The 15,784-nt window shown below is 44.4% G+C and overlaps 1 long non-coding RNA gene across 1 annotated transcript; it reads left to right on the top strand.

The window, feature by feature from the left end:
• The first annotated feature begins 9,258 nt into the window (after positions 1–9,258).
• Positions 9,259–15,219, top strand: LOC122543289 (uncharacterized). The gene is made up of 2 exons (XR_006309989.2): positions 9,259–9,513; positions 12,668–15,219. It is a non-coding gene; the product is annotated as an uncharacterized LOC122543289 (long non-coding RNA).
• The last annotated feature ends 565 nt before the right edge of the window (positions 15,220–15,784 follow it).

Genomic DNA, 15,784 nt, shown 5'->3' with positions numbered 1-15,784 from the left:
TAACTTGTCCCATAGTGTCCAGGGATGTGCAGGTTAAGGTGGATTGGCCATGCCAAATTGTCCCATAGTGCCCAGGGATGTGCAGGTTAGGGTGGATTGGCCATGCTAAACTGCCCCATAGTGTCCAGGGATGTGCAAGGTCGGGTGGATTGGCCATGCTAAATTGTCCCATAGTGTCCAGGGATGTGCAGGTTCGGGTGGATTGGCCATGCTAAATTGCCCCATGGTGTCCAGGGATGTGCATGTTAGGGTGGATCCACATCCATCAAAGTTTTACCTAATCCACTAACATCATTTATTGTATCCGTTGCTCCCGATGCGGTCTCCTCTACATTGGGGAGATTGGGCGTCTCCTAGCAGAGCGCTTTAGGGAACATCTCCGAGACACCCGCACCAATCAACCAAACCGCCCCGTGGCCCAACATTTCCAGTCCCCCTCCCACTCTGCCGAGGATATGGAGGTGCTGGGCCTCCTTCACCGCCGCTCCCTCACCACCAGACGCCTGGAGGAAGAACGCCTCATCTTCCGTCTCGGAACACTTCAACCCCAGGACATCAATGTGGACTTCAACAGCTTCCTCATTTCCCCTTCCCCCACCTCATCCTAGTTTCTAACATCCAGCTCAACTCTGTCCCCTTGACTTGTCCGGACTTCTCTGACCTGCCCAGCTTCTTTTCCACCTATCCACTCCACCCTCTCCTCCCTGACCTATCACCTTCATCTCCTCCCCCACTGACCTATTGTACTCTATGCTACTCTATCCACACCCCCACCCTCCTCTAGCTTATCTCTCCACGCTTCAGGCTCTCTGCCTTTATTCCTGATGAAGGGCTTTTGCCCGAAACGTCGATTTTGCCTGTTCTCGGATGCTGCCTGAATTGCTGTGCTCTTCCATGCTAAATTGTCCCATAGTGTCCAGGGATATGCAGGTTAGGGTGGATTGGCCATGCTAAATGGCCCCATAATGTCTAGGGATGTGAAGGTTAGGGTGGATTGGCCATGCTAAATTGCCCCATGGTGTCCAGGGATGTGCAGGTTAGAGTGGATTGGCCATGCTAAACTGCCCCATCGTGTCCAGGGATATGCAAGGTAGGGCGGATTGGCCATGCTAAATTGTCCCATAATGTCTAGGGATGTGAAGGTTAGGGTGGATTGGCCATGCTAAATTGCCCCATGGTGTCCAGGGATGTGCAGGTTAGAGTGGATTGGCCATGCTAAATTGCCCCAGAGTGTCCAGGTATGTGCAGGTTAGGGTAGATTAGCCATGCTAAATTGTCCCATAGTGTTCCAGGGATGTGCAGGTTAGGGTGGAGTGGCCATGCTAAATTGCCCATAGTGTCCAGGGATGTGCAGGTTAGGGTGGATTGGCCATGCTAAATTGCCCCATGGTGTCCAGTGATGTGCAGGTTAGGGTGGATTGGCCGTGTTACATTGCTCCATTGAGTCCAAGGATGTGCAGGTTAGGGTGGATTGGCCATGCTAAATTGTCCCATAGTGTTCCAGGGATGTGCAGGTTAGGATTGGCCATGCTAAATTGTCCCATAGTGTCCAGGGATATGCAGGTTAGGGTGGATTGGCCATGCTAAATTGCCCCATAGTGTCCAGGGATGTGTAGGTTAGGGTGGGTTGGCCATGCTAATTTGTCCCATAGTGTCCAGGGATGTGCAGGTTAGGGTGGATTGGCCATGCTAAATTGCCACATAGTGTCCAGGGATGTGCAGGTCAGGGTAGATTGGCCATGCTAAATTGTCCCATAGTGTCAGGTATGTGCAGGGTAGGGTGGATTGGCCATGCTAAATTGCCCCATAGTGTCCAGGGATGTGCAGGTTAGGGTGGATTGGCCATGCTAAATTGTCCCATAGTGTCCAGGGATGTGCAGGTTAGGGTGGATTGGCCATGCTAAATTGTCCCATAGTGTCCAGAGATGTGCAGGTTAGGGTGGATTGGCAATGCTAAATTGCCCATAGTGTCCAGGGATGTGCAGGTCAGTGTGGATTGGCCATGCTAAATTGTCCCATAGTGCCCAGAGATGTGCAGGTTAGGGTGGATTGGCAATGCTAAATTGCCCATAGTGTCCAGGGATGTGCAGGTCAGTGTGGATTGGCCATGCTAAATTGTCCCATAGTGCCCAGAGATGTGCAGGTTAGGGTGGATTGGCATGTTAAATTGTCCCATAGTGCCCAGGGATGCGCCGGTTCAGGTGGATTGGCCATGCTAAATTGTCCCATAGTGTCCAGGGATGTGCAGGTTAGGGTGGATTGGCCACGCTAAATTGTCCCATAGTGCCCAGAGATGTGCAGGTTAGGGTGGATTGGCCATGCTAAATTGTCCCATAGTGCCCAGAGATGTGCAGGTTAGGGTGGATTGGCCATGCTAAATTGTCCTATAGTGTCCAGGCATGTGCCGGTTCAGGTGGATTGGCCATGCTAAATTGTCCCATAGTGCCCAGGGATGTGCAGGTTAGGGTGGATTGACCATGCTAAATTGTCCCATAGTGTCCAGGCATGTGCCGGTTCAGGTGGATTGGCCATGCTAAATTGTCCCATAGTGCCCAGGGATCTGCCGGTTCAGGTGGATTGGCCATGCTAAATTGTCCCATAGTGCCCAGGGATGCGTCGATTCAGGTGGATTGGCAATAGGAAATGCAGAGTCACAGGGATAGGATAGGGGCTGGGGCTGGGTGGAATGCTCTTCAGAGGTCAGTGTGGACTTAAATGGCCTGCTTCCACACTGTAGGGATTCTATATGAAAGGACATTGACCTGAACTGTCAAGCCTCTCTCCCCTGCTCTCTTTCCAGCATTTTCTGTTATAATCGTTGAATGTGCCATTTGTATCAGTAGATGGTGCTATTGCCACATTTTTGAGGACAAGTGCAGTTTCTGTATGTCATTTTAGGAAACATTTTCCAAAGGAGTTTCTAGCTAGCTGTGCCATCTCCTGCAGGCATAGGTGTGGACAGTTGACAGCACAGGAATGTTTATTTCTGTTAGAGGTAGGGTTACAATTGCACTTGACCCTTCAATACCATTGGATTCTTCCAAATCATTGCTCGTGATGTACGTCAAGTCAATCCAATAATGCAACAAGCAGGGTTATTGTGTTCATTGCATTCCCCTGTGGAGTGCAGTGATTAACTCGACTGGATACAGAGCTTCACAGAATCACAGGCTTCCTGAAAGCAAGCGCAGAGCATTAGAGATGGCATGCATGTTGTATGCAAAGGTTGAATTGCGCTGGCACATATAAGGTGCACCGGTCTTTTGCTGAGAGTTCCCTGGCGTACCAAGCTGGGCAACCTTTCTTGCACCTATCACATTCCCTTATCAACTTCAAACAGGAGCCTGGGTGCTGGGCCTCAATGAACCCTGGCAAATATTGCAAAATACACCTTTGTTTAGAGTCATAGAGTCATAGAGTCATAGAGATGTACAGCATGGAAACAGACCCTTCAGTCCAACTTGTCCATGCCGACCAGATATCCCAATGACTTCATACTTTTATGTTCAGTTCTTCGTCCCTTTCTCTTGCTCTTTTTCACACTCTCTTCCATTCTATTCAGAAATTGCATTTCAAATTGGAGTCACTGTTACAATCCCAGCTCATGTTCCTACTGGGCAAATCAGATCCCAGAGTGAAATCTAGCTTGACAGATCATATTTTGTTTCTTCTACTTAATGTGGTGGCTCCTCACTGAAATACATGCAGACAGTGCTGCAGCGTTGGTTTTGAGAATAAAGTGAAGTTTATTTTCATAAGACCATAATACATAAGTGCAGAAGTAGGCCATTCAGCCCATCAGGTCTGTTCCGCCATTCAATGAGATCATGGCTGATCTGATTATCCTCAACCCCACTTTCCTGCCTTTTCCCCATTTATCCATGATTCCCTTCCTGATTAAAAATCTGTCTGTCTCAGCCTTGAATAATGAGCCAGCCTCGACAGCCCTCTGCAGTAAATAATTCCACAGGTTCTCTCCCCTCAGAGAGAAAAAAAAAATCCTCCTCATCTCTGTCTTAAATATGTGACCCCTTATTCTGAGATGATGCCTTCTGGTTGTAGTGGGAGTGATGAGGACCTTGTAAAGTTTTAGCAAAACCTACCTTTTTTATACTCCATTCTTTTCAAAATAAAGGCTAACATTCCATTTGCCTTCCCTCTTTCCCGCTGAACTTGGATGCTAGCTTTTTGTGAACCATGGATGAGAACTCCCAAATCTCTGTCCTGTAGCTTTCTGCAGTCTTTCTCCATTTAAGGAACATTTGACACCTCCATTTTTCCTGCCATAGTTCACAACCTGACATTTTCCCACATTATATTCCATCGACTCAGTTTTTGTCCAGTCACTTCACTTGTCTAGATCACTCTGTAGACTCTTCGTGTCATCCTCACTTCCTACCTATTTTTGTGTTATCCACAAACACTCATTTACCTCATTCAAGTCATTAATATATTGTAAATAATTGAGGCTCCAGTATTGAGTCCTGTAGAACTTTACTAATTACATGCTGTCATCCTGAAAAAGCCCAACTCTCTGTCTTCTATAAATTAGCCATGCCAATACACTACCTCCAACACCATGGGCTCTTATCTTATTAAGGAGCCTAAAATGTGGTACCTTATCAAGGTACCTTCTGAAAATCCAAATATATTACATCTGCTGTTTCCCCTTTATCTATCCTGATTGTTACCTCCTCAAAGAACTGTAACTCAAAGATGCATCCACTGACTCTGTAACAACATCCAGGATAGCAACAGTGAAGACAGGGCATTCTGCTACAATGTCCATTTTGTCAACGTGAATTGCTGTCACGCGATTGACGAATAGGGGACGCTGTTTCTAAAGCACGAACCTTTAAAAGTGTGCTGGTTATAATGTGATTCCATCGCCAACACGATGAGTGTTATTTGTGCTGTGCAATTCTTCTATAGCGCGGGGTCGCACAGGAATGCAACTATCGCGCGATAGAATAAATGACTGTGGTTACATAGTCTTCACTCGACGTTTTTAGAATAAAAGTGGGAGACATCTGCAAAGGTTAAGAGCACCAATTATATGATTGACAATTGGTACCTGTATCTGATGTAACTGAATAGATTTTAAAGGTGATTGTCATTTAAATTTAATGCTTTTTAGGTGTCATCATTATATTTTATCATATACATTTCATAGTTTAGTGCTTTTACAGTCATAGAGTCATAGAGATGTACAGCACAGAAACAGACCCTTTGGTCCAACCCGTCCATGCCGACCAGATATCCCAGCCCAATCTAGTCCCACCTGCCAGCACCTGGCCCATATCCCTCCAAACCCTTCCTATTCATATACCCATCCAGATTCCTTTTAAATGTTGTAATTGTACCAGACTCCACCACATCCTCTGGCAGATCATTCCATACACGCACCATCCTCTGCGTGAAAAAGTTGCCCCTCAGGTCTCTTTTATATCTAGCCCCTCTCACCCTAAACCTATGCCCTCTAGTTCTGGACTTCCCTACCCCAGGGAATAAATAAATACACTTTTTCTATTTATCCTATCCATGCCCCTCGTGATTTTATTGACCTCTACAAAATCACCCCTCAGCCTCCAATGCTGCAGGTAAAACAGCCCCAGCCTATTCAGCCTCTCCCTATAGCTCAAATCCTCCAACCCTGGCAACATCCTTGTAAATCATATTTGAACCCTTTTAAGTTTCACAACATCCTTCCAATTGGAAGGAGACCAGAATTGCACGCAATATTCCAATAGTGGCCTAACCAATGTCCTGTACAGCCGCAACATGACCTCTCAACTCCTGTACTCAATACTCTGACCAATAAAGGAAAGCATACCAAACGCCTTCTTCACTATCCTATCTACCTGCGACTCCACTTTCAAGGAGCTATGAACCTGCACTCGAAGGTCTCTTTTTTTCAGCAACACTCCCTAGGACCTTACCATTAAGTGTATAAGTCCTGCTAATATTTGCTTTCCCAAAATGCAGCATCTCGCATTTATCTAAATTAAACTCTATCTGCCACTTCTCAGCCCATTGACCCAACTGGTCCAGATCCTGTTGTAATCTGAGGTAACCTTCTTTGCTGTCCACTACACCTCCAATTTTGGTGCCATCTGCAAACTTGCTACTTATACCTCTTATGCTCACATCCAAATCATTTATATAAATGACGAAAAGTAGAGGACCCAGCACCGATCCTTGTGGCCTCCAGGCCTCTAGTCTGAAAAACAATACGTTTCTAAAAACATTTTTATTTTATATATTTTTTATTGTTTTTTTTTAATATGGGAGACCACACTATTCATCATTCCAATTCTCATTGTTTCATGTACACGATCCTATTTTATCAGGGAATAATTTTCAGTACTTGCTCAGCTGTTTCTTTTGTTGCTATTTCGGTGAGTTGCCAAAAGTTCTTCCATTCATTTTTTCAGGAAATAAATTCCTGTTTTTCGTTTTTTTGTTTTTTCACTATTTGTTGGATTGTTTCTGAATTGTATCTCCTATGAGTAGTGATACCCACCCCCCACCTCCCCCCCCCCCGCCGTGTTTCAATTAGTTTTATTGGAGCCAATGAGATTTGTTGAACTGCTGAGATTTCATCCTGAAATGTGATAGGAATCTTTGGAAGAAGGCAAGATTTTTATTTAGATATGTAATTACTTTTTGTTGGCAGTGGAATGGTTGATTTAATATCGAGTGGCTCCCTGATTTATTCATGAATAATTGAATTAAATGCTTATTCCAGGAATCAAGGTGATCTAATAGTGATTCTGCAAATTGGCTGTTTTCAGAGGGATGGTGGTATAGTCGTAAGCATAGCTGCCTTCTAAGCAGTTGACTTGGCTTCGATTCCCGGCCGTCGCAGTGTTGAGGTTTTCAAATCGATTTTCCGAACCAGAGGACAGAGCTTAAAAATACAGGGTAGACCATTTAGGACAGAGATGAGGAGAAACTTCTTCACCCAGAGAGTGGTGGCTGTGTGGAATGCTCTGCCCCAGAGGGCAGTGGAGGCCCAGTCTCTGGATTCATTTAAGAAAGAGTTGGATAGAGCTCTCAAGGATAGTGGAATCAAGGGTTATGGAGATAAGGCAGGAACAGGATACTGATTAAAGATGATCAGCCATGATCATATTGAATGGTGGTGCAGGCTCGAAGGGCAGAATGGCCTACTCCTGCACCTATTGTCTATTCTATTCCAGCAGTTATCACCAGATAATCTAACCAAGTGGCAGAGAAACAGCATTTTGGATGCCTTGCAATGCAGAAGGGCAACCCCCAATGGTTCTGAACAAGGGGAGATGGGTGAGGAAGCAAGGAATAAGCAAGGATTCTATTCCTGATTGATTTATAGACTTTCTAGTAGGGATCACTGGCTACCTGCATCGATGTGTAGGATGTAAACATATATACTCTGTTACAATGCCCCCAGGTAAAGTGTAGATTAGAGTGATGCTGGAAAAGCACAGCAGATCAGGCAGCATCCAAGGAGCAGGAAAATCAACGTTTCAGGCAAAAGCCCTTCATCAGGACATTCCTGATGAAGGGCTTTTGCCCGAAACATCGATTCTCCTGCTCCTCGGATGCTGCCTGACCTGCTGTGCTTTTCCAGCACCACTCTAATCGAGACTCTGGTTTCCAGCATCTGCAGTCCTCACTTTTGCCCCAGGTAAAGTACCCTGCTGAGGCTTGGGTTAACAATTACCTGATGGTAGTGTGCTTCTGAGTGTGGCCAACACTGATAGTTGACTCTACGGGCAAAAGAGGGGTTGCCAAATAATATAAAAGGTGAGTGTGTGCTCTCGCAAGCCTCCAGCCTGAAGAAGTTGTCTGCCCCTCTTAAAAGGAAGACAGAAAGGAATTGAGGAAAGTGGGCCTGTATTCTTGAGAGTTTAGACAAATGAGAGGTGATCTCAATGAGGCTTGATAGAGCCGATGCAGGAAGGATGTTTCTGCTTGATTGGGGCAGGGGTTCTCGAGTAGGACTATTTAGCACTAAGATAAGGGGGGGTTTCTTCACTCAGAGTGTGGAAAAACTTCAGAATTCTCTACTTCAGACAGCTGTGAAGGCTCATTGAATATGTGCAAGACAGAGACTAATAGATTTCTACATATTAAAGATACCACAAAAAATGGAGATAGTGTGGAAAAATGGTGCAAAGGTAGAAGTCATGATCTTATTGAATGGTGGAGCAGGTTCAATGGGCTGAATAGCCTAATCCTGAAGCAAATTACCGTTCAATTCCCATCCTGCCATGGGCACCAAACAAATGCAGCACCAGGGCAGATCAAGGAAGCCACATTCATGGAAGAAGCAGTTGAGACCTTGATCTTGGAGGAGAAACTGGGAGAGAAAAACCATTTTTTTCTGCAGGGGACCATGAGGCCATCAAAGAACCAACCTACTCAGCTCTGAAGTGAATAGTAGCAAGTAGCCAGAGAGATCAATGTAAGGGTTCTGGCCCCAAGGACCTGGCAACAGAGAATTACAGAAAGAGGCCAGTTAGCCGGTTGTGTCTGAGCTGGCCCTGCAAAGCAAGGTACCTATGAGAGTCTGAAACCTGAATACAGGCTGAGTTAGAACATGGAGGCTCATGACCTATGCCTATGTGACTATTGCAGCTTGAGACAAAATGGTTCCCTGCTCCTATGTGACTAACTGCAGCTAGTCTCTAAAGCTACATAAATAACCAAACACTAGAATGCAGAAGTAGACTGATAAAATTAGATTAGATTCGCTGCAGTGTGGAAACAGGCCCTTCGGCCCAACAAGTCCATACCAACCCTCTGAAAAGAGACCCACCCAGACCCTCTGACTAATACACCTTACACTATGGGCAATTTAGCATGGCTAATTTACCTGACCTGCACATCATTGGACTGGGGGAGGGAACCAGAACACCTGTGGGTAAACCCACACAGATAACATGCAAACTCCAGACAGACAGTCACCCAAGGCTGGAATCAAACCTGGGACCCTAGTGCTATGAGGCAGTAGTGCTAACCACTGAGCCACCATGCCACCCAATGCTAACCATCCTCTGCACAGCCACAGGTCTTTATATCACAAGATAAAAAAAAAACCTAACCGTTATGACCTAAGTTGTTTACCAGTTAATATCATTGGCTCAAGCAACTATCAATGAAGTGATATCATGTATTGATTGGTAATTGTCTGAATTTACTATGTGATCATGCCTTATGATCTGCTTTAAGAAAAGCATAACAATGCCTCTGTATTAGGCCAGTGTGTGCAGTTCCTCCGAGGGATATGGAAGTACATAACTTCAGTGTTTCCAGACGTTCTGTGCCCAGCCTTATGGAATTAAATAGTGAAGTCTTAACAGTCAGACCGATTATGAGTGTTTATTGACCTATCACGGTACCGAGAGACACCCCTAGGGGGGGGCTCGGATCTTCATTTGGTACCGTGACTCGACTTAGTGCGGACAGACTATTGACAGTGGCGTAAGAACCTTGAGTTCTCCATGTTGAGGAATTGGTCACCCGGATGTGAGTATTTTCTCCGTTTGGTTTTCCTCTCTCTTATTTCGGGATGGTCTCGACCCTTCGCTGACGTTGGTCTTGATCCAACTAGACAAATAATCGGTCACAGAAATTTACATATGCAAACGTTTTGACGTAGAATAGTGGTTTAAAGAATTAGACACAAGTCAGACTTATTTGAGAGAAATGTTTAAAAAACAGAAAAGGCTCAAAGATTATAAGTTTAGAATTATACGTGGTGTCTAAATTGAGACACAAGGTGGTTCAGGTTCCGAAATGGAATGCTGACAGGACACTAAGTCGATGATATACTTGGACTATACAAAAGGTGGTCCGGGTTCCAAAACAGAATACTGACGGGACACTGACTTCTATGATCAATTAGTCATAAAGGAAATGACTGAGAGGTTGTGAATTTTGTTCATTAAAGGCAGATTGCTGAGAGAAAAACTTGTAGGAACTGAGTTACTTGGACGAATAGGAATATAAGGTAAAAGTTTTAGGTCCCAAGGATATACGTACATAATTGAAGAGCAAGTAAATCAATATAAATTTGGGAAGAAAATCTTGTTGAGTTAAAATCCATTCCAGTTGTATATTTTCCTGTGTCTTGATTAAAGAAATTGTGGTTTAGACATTTAAATTTGATTTGAAAATTGCATTTTAAAGATTTAAATTCACTTTTAACAAGTCTTTTAATATTGCGTTGCTGTATCTGTTGAAATATTTATCTGTTTTAAATTGTTTTGAAAATAAGAAATAATGGGAAATTATATAGATTCGACTGTTGAGAAAGGTTGTTCTTTGCAGGCGGTATGTGATAAATATCCAGAAAAAGTCTGAAGTTTTAGACAGTTGTCTGTTGACCCAAACAAAGAATTGGGCGATGAACAATGGCCATTGGGAGGCCTGAAGAATTTAGACATGGTGAAGTCAGCCCAACAGCAAATTTGAAAAAAATATGGACTCAAAAAGTAAAAATTAATTGGACTTTGGCATCCAATATTGTTAGGAAATTAAAGATAATTCTTTACTAGCCTCTTGGTATGAAAATGCTACAAAATTGGGCATCAAATTGATCGGAGGGGGTATTCTTAAACCAGTTGTAGTTCTTGAAAAGGAATGTGCACATGAGAAAAGGTTATAATCTGAGAGATCTCTGTGTACAGTAAATGTAATGACAATACTAAAGAACTGCACAGTTCAATGGTTGGCCTTAAATTAATGAGGGAAACTTTGAATACATGGATCTTAATAATTGGACATCGATACTTCCAAGGGGGGAATGAATCTACATTGAAGGTCCCATCAAATTCCATTTAAGTCAAAAGACAATGTAGCACAGTGGGGATACTGTTTGATAAACAACTAGGACTCACTGCTGAGTTGACACCATACCTGGGAAAGTATCAAAACCGTCAAGTCTGCAAGTGACAAAGGTGTAATGTACAGCAGTTTCAGTGACAAATGACTGAGGAAAGAGGCAGAGGTGCAAGTGAACAACCTCTGATAGAAAGGATGTGAAGCTGGGACTTCAAGTACCAAGATAAAAACTGCAGCCTGACAGTGGTTGATGGCTTAAAATTTCCAGAGTTTGATTTGAAGAAATTCTGGGTCACTCAACACTGGATTTTGGAATAGTACTCTTGCAATACAGAGAGCGTAGATGAGTTGGGAGGCTTTGGGAGGAGCAAAACTGAATGTTCCAAAATAAAAAGGGAAAAGGAAGACAGATCAAGAGGTTCTCATTAACAAATTTTACAGCTGATTAAATTTATCAAATGTACTGCCCATAGTAATGGCAAAAGTTTAGTTGACATTGGCAACCATTTGGCAGATGCGGCTGCCAAAGCAGCCTTGAAAGTGAATCTTATGGTTGTGCCCAGAATGATGAGGCAGCCTCGAATAAAAACCAGTCTCCTTCAAATGAATTAATGCCAACCATCAAAGATGTTGTTAAACTTCAGGGGGAATGCCCCTGATACTGATAAGCTGTTATGGTCTGAGTTGGACTGTTTGTATGACCCTGATGCTCAACCCTGGACTACTCCACGGGTCAAACTTGTATGTCTGATGGTCTTGTTCTCTGGGTTAGTGAGTGTTCATTGCACAACTCATTGTGGTGCCAGAGCGGTCAGTGACTTCTGAGCACGTGCTGGCATCCCCGCCTGCGGTTTGTTGGCTCAGAGGGTTAGTAACCGTTGCTCGATCTGTCTGGAGCATAACCCCAGCAAGGGCATTCCCTGTGACCAGGGGAACATACCCTTCACCTAACAGCCGTTTTGAGATACTCCAACTGGACTACATTGAGTTGAGTAAATGCCAATGTTATAAATATGTTTTGGTTATTGTTGATGCCTTTTCTAAGTGGATTGAAGCCTCCCCTACTACTAACGCTACTGCTGAGACTGTGGTGAAGAATTTGCTTCAGGAAATTATTCCTCTCTTTGGTATACCTGCGTGCGTTAGCTGGCACAATGGGCTACACTTTGTGGGTAATATGAAAGAAGAACTCTGTTCCCAGCTTTCTATTCGTCGGTGTCTGCATTGGGCTTATTGTCCTCAGGCTGCCGGCCTTGCTGGACGTTTTAACCAGACTCTTAAGACTAAACGTGCCAAAGTAATGGCTGATAATGTCCTCTCCTAGGTTATGGTGCTCCCTGTGGCCTTATTCCAGATGTGATCCACACCTGTGGGCAACACATGACTGTCTCCAGCTGAGATTCAATATGGTCACCTGCTCTGTACTCCTTGGAACAATTCGGCTGCCTCCTCAGTCCACTTCCACCATGTAACCAAAAAAATGATTGGTTATGTTCTTGCTCTAACTAACATTATGCGTGCCTTTCACTCCCAGGTGCACGAGGCTATGACGATGTTCCCTCCCTTTCAGCCTCGTCATGGGTGGAGCCTGGTTCATTTGTGCTCGTCAAGAATTGGACTCGCAAGGGTCTCCCTTCCAGGTTTTACCTACCACCCCTACGGTGGTCAAAGTCGCTGGTCGCTCAACTTGGGTCCACCTGTACCATTGTAAATTGATTGGCCGTACCAATCAAAAGGGGGGAAGAGGAGTAGACAATACTGGAATCTGAGGAAACCAAGATCCTGTCTATTTGGGTTGTTGAATCTTGCTGTTGTTTTAATGCTATTCTTATTACAGATACTTGAACTAAGTGGAGAGACGTGGGGGATTGCCTACTTACTGACCTGTTTGATCATGTACGACATCCTGATGGGGAAAACCACTAAGCATCGATGCGATCCAGAACGATCCGAGACTATCCACCACCTATGCCAAGGAGATGTCATCCAGTGCACTGGACCAGAAGCCTTTAACGTGTGGAATGTGACAAAGATTGATTATTGCAATGGACTGTATGGTCCATCTGGAGAGTAGAAATCAGTGTCAACTACCATGTCGTTACCGAACCTCTCTTTTTGATTTTCCCTGCAGACATACGCCTAGTGAGGATAAAAATGATCAATCCCCGTTATTATGGTAAATGTTTTAAGGAGGCCCGGGAACACCATCCCTTTTTTGCAGGACGGACCTACTTGAGAAAAGAGAAGCCTGATAGGGGAAACTCCTCAATCCACAAACAGCTTATTTATACAGGCCCACTGAACACTCTTTCCCCCAGAATCAGTGTATGTTACTCTTCTCTATTGGTAGATGACTTATTTGACGCGTCCCCAGTCCTTCGATCCCAATCTATTCATCAGACTTCCTACTGCTGACCCTCTGCAGAGAAATATCACTTTCCAATACTGTATTAGCCCTCCTGCCACGTGTTTGCTGACGTCTTTTAACTCTACTGCAGGGTCGTATGAGAATTGCTTTAATGGAACCGGGTATGGGTGTGCAATTGTTCATGTTCCACGTAACATCACCTGCCTAATTTGAGACTTGTCCCGCCCACTCATGTAAGACAAAGGGCCCTTATACCTCCTGCCCGTGTATACAAACAGCTTGCATTCCACTGGCTGGGGGACAACAAGCCTTATGCGGCATAAGTAACTATAACCATCTCCATGTACGGACCCGGAACTGAACCCTTCCCTTGCGCTTTTATAGGTCTTTTTCCTTTTCCGAACCTGATACTGTCGCCAAGCCCACGTGCAATAGAGTGAAGGGAGACCCAAATGGGAACAGAATTTTGAGGACCATTGTCTACCATACAGTGCGAGCACTCAACAGTCACCTTGTCCATTTTTTTTTTTATGGTGCTCAAACGACGCCTCTAGCAAAATGTCATCCCTTTAGTCCTGTAGACCTGACCAAAACCCCTGCTGTATCACTTCAGTAACCTATTTTAACAAACCCTCCCCAAACCAGACTATTATTTCTTCAGCCAAGGTAAAGCTACCAATTTCTTGTTCTTGATAGCAAAGTCGTTCCCCATAAGGTTGCTACTGGAGCCCTTGTTCCCACAACAGTACCTTGTCCTGGCAAGTTGGTGGAACCTTCATCTGAGGAGGATGCAGCGGTCAGTCTCAGCTGACGTTTGCTCCAACTGGAAGGATCCCAAGGGACTGGGTGACAATACAGGACACTTGATAGACTGGGGAGTCCTGAGTACCCTGAGTTTGGGTGGATCGGCGGGGGGAAATAAATCAAATGAACCGCAATTACCTCATCTGCGGTCTGACCATTCTAGGATATAAGACCAATGAAACTCTAGAACAGATTAAACTGGGATTATCAGATCGGCGCCTTTACTCTATGCAGAATTGGTACGCCTTAGACTATATACTAGCCCGGGAAGCTGGGGTCTGTGCTATTGTCCGAGACAATGGCCCTATGGGCATTCCCAATCACACTGGCAATATTACTAAGATACAGGACGAGATCCAGGTGTTCCTTGACAGAAGGCACTGACTGGGGAGATTGGGGTTTTGGCTCATGGTATGACTGGTTGATCAATCTGGCAATATATATTGGTATTATTTTACTTTGTTATTTTGTTGGTATTGGTATTGTTAGAATTTATTAGCTTAGCAATTATAATTTATTAGCAACATCGGCTCCCCTCAGAGTGCTCCTCCTCAGTCCTGATGCTGCCCCGTGTGAGGATGAGGAGAGACAGTTGCCCACCCCTTCCTCCCTGAAAGAAGAGGAAGCATGACAGGCTGTGGCGTCCATCCAATTAGACTGATCTTTGCCCTCCCGCCCTATGGTGTGATCATGGAATGACCAAAGTGGGGAGATGAGAGTCTGAAACCTGAATGCAGGCTGAGTTAGAACATGGAGGCTCATGATCTATGCCTATATGACTGTTGCAGCTCGAGACAAAATAGTTCCCTGCGCCTACGTGACTAGTTGCAGCTAGTCTCTAAAGCTACATAAATAACCAACCACTAGAATGCAGAAGTAGACCGATTTAAAATGAGGAATGCTAACCACACTCTTCACAGCTGCAGGTCTTTGTAATACAAGATAAAAAAGACCTAATGTTATGACCCAAGTTGTTTACCAGTTAATATCATTGGATCAAGCAACTATCAATGAAGTGATATCATATATTGATTGGTAATTGTCTGAATTTACTATGTGATCATGCCTTATGATCTGCTTTAAGAAAAGTATAACAATGCCTCTGTATTAGGCCAGTGTGTGCAGTTCCTCCGAGGGATATGGAAGTACATAACTTCAGTGTTTCCAGACGTTGTGTACCTGGCCACATGGAATTAAATAGTGAAGTCTTAACAGTCTGACCGATTGTGAGTGTTTATTGACCTATCACGGAATCGAGAGACACCCCGCCCCCGGGGCTCAGATCTTCACCTAGCGTCACTCTCAAAACCTTTTCTTTGGAGGCCTATGGATTTTTCTTTTCCAAATAATTCTCTTGTTGATTGCCTCAGTTGAACCTGCCTCTACCACAGTTTCAGGCAGTGCACTCCAGGTCCCAACCATTTGCTGCATGAAAACGTTTTCCCTCATGTAGCCACTCCATACTTTGTCAATTGCTATAAATCACTACCCTCTAATTCTCAAACCTTCCATCAATGGGAACAGTTTCTCTCTGTGTCCAGACCCCTCATGATTTTGAACACCTCAATCAATTCTCCTTTCAGACTTTCTCTTCTCCAAGGTGAACAGTCCGAACGTCTCCAATCTATCCACGTCATTGAAGTTCCTCACCCCGGGCCCATTCTCATTAATCTTTTCTGCACTTTTTTCTCATACTTTCACATCCTTCCTACAGTGGCAAGCCCAGAACTGGACACAATACTCCAGTTGAGGCCAGACCCATATTTTATGTAAGTTTACATA

This window comes from Chiloscyllium plagiosum, unplaced genomic scaffold, assembly GCF_037043375.1.
Source record: "Chiloscyllium plagiosum isolate Xiang-an unplaced genomic scaffold, Cpla_swu_hap1 HiC_scaffold_53X, whole genome shotgun sequence".
Classification (NCBI taxonomy): domain Eukaryota; kingdom Metazoa; phylum Chordata; class Chondrichthyes; order Orectolobiformes; family Hemiscylliidae; genus Chiloscyllium; species Chiloscyllium plagiosum.
Note: the sequence above shows the minus strand (reverse complement) of the source record. Positions and strands in the feature narration are given on the sequence as shown.